Below are 1,523 nucleotides of genomic sequence, written 5' to 3' on the forward strand. Positions count from 1 at the left end.
ACTGTCTTCACCACTCAAGGACTCCAGTTCAGAGAAGGGACCCAGAATGGGGGCTGGCCTCTGTGTGTGTGTGTGTGTGTGTGTGATTTGGGTGAAATTTTACAGAGTCATTTCATTTGCCACACAACTTCATATATTTTGTTTCATGACATTGATTGCAGTCCCCATAATGTCATAGCTTCCTCCTTATGGTAACCTCTTCCCTGTGTCCTCCTTTCCTATGCATTCCTACCCTCTGGGCTATCTCTCTGTGCAAATACTGCCATTCTGATCTCTCATGATTGATTGTTCTAAGGAGTGTACCCTACCTGGTATAATGGTTCACCTTACCCACCTGTCTGTTGTTTGGCTGGAAATTACAGGAATGAGTTCAATTCCAGGCCTGAAGGGTGACTAGGAGTTTCATCAATTTCTATCAGATCAGTAAGCCTGGTCTTTTTTATGATTTTGAGTTTTGTTCCACATTTTTCTCCCATTCTGTCCAGGATCTCCTATTTTGGTCTCTTTCTAAGTGGTTGACAGGGGTAGCTGGGCACCATCTAGTTCTTCTGGTCTCATAGCCATATAAGCTGATGTTCACATGGTCTACTAGTCCCTTGGACTAATTCTTTCCATGGGTCTTTGGTTTTCTTCATATTTCTTTATTGTGGATAGGGGCTGGTCTTTTATCTTCTGTTCCCCACTTCTTCCATCCTGTTGGCTGGACTGTGGAAGTGATGCTGGAATTCAAGTGGCCATCATGGATCTTGAGGTTGAAGTCACATGTAAAAATGGCAGAGCAACAAGACAGAAGGAGCCTGGGTCCATGATAATCATGGAGCTGCCATACTGGGTCTAGATTGTCAACCTTCAACTGCATAGCCATGAGCTAAGCTTCTGTCTTAAATCACCAATACTTAGGGTTTTTGTCATTCCCAAGCAAATCTAGTTCTAAGTCAGATCCACATTGGTCAAGTTCATGCTGAAACAGTGGGGACAATGCCCAGGATGCTGGAGAAAGCATAGCTTCCTTCCTCCCTCCCTCCTTTCTTTCACTTCTTCACTGCTTCCCAAAACATGTGTTGAGTATTTCCTGTGTTCCTCAGCTGAGCAGGGCACCTTACCTGTGTTAGTAAAAAGACATACTTCCTAGCTCATTAAGACAGGGTTGATACAAATCTAAACCAGATGGCAGACCGAAATGCATGTTGACAAGAAGAATCGGTGAATCCACACAGATGTTACCCAAGCTTCTTCAGAAGTTACACAAATACGCACACACACACATGCATATGCACACATTCTCTCTCTCTCTCTCTTTCTCCTGTCACTATTCAGTGCCTGTGTGACCAAACCCCAACCATGACCAACAGAGCATGCTCCAATCATGGTGTCCATGTGGTGGAGGCCCAGGTCTGCTCTAGGCCAAGAATGCTGGGACACCTCCAACCTCTCTTTCTCTCTGAAGCTCAGGTTTGACTCTCTGAGGAAGATCACCATTGAGAAGTCTTGCAGCCCTCGAACCTCTGAGGCTTCAGGTGCGC

Source organism: Orycteropus afer, unplaced genomic scaffold, assembly GCF_000298275.1.
Source record: "Orycteropus afer afer isolate SDZICR_OR568_19922 unplaced genomic scaffold, OryAfe1.0 scaffold00130, whole genome shotgun sequence".
In the NCBI taxonomy this organism is placed as follows: domain Eukaryota; kingdom Metazoa; phylum Chordata; class Mammalia; order Tubulidentata; family Orycteropodidae; genus Orycteropus; species Orycteropus afer.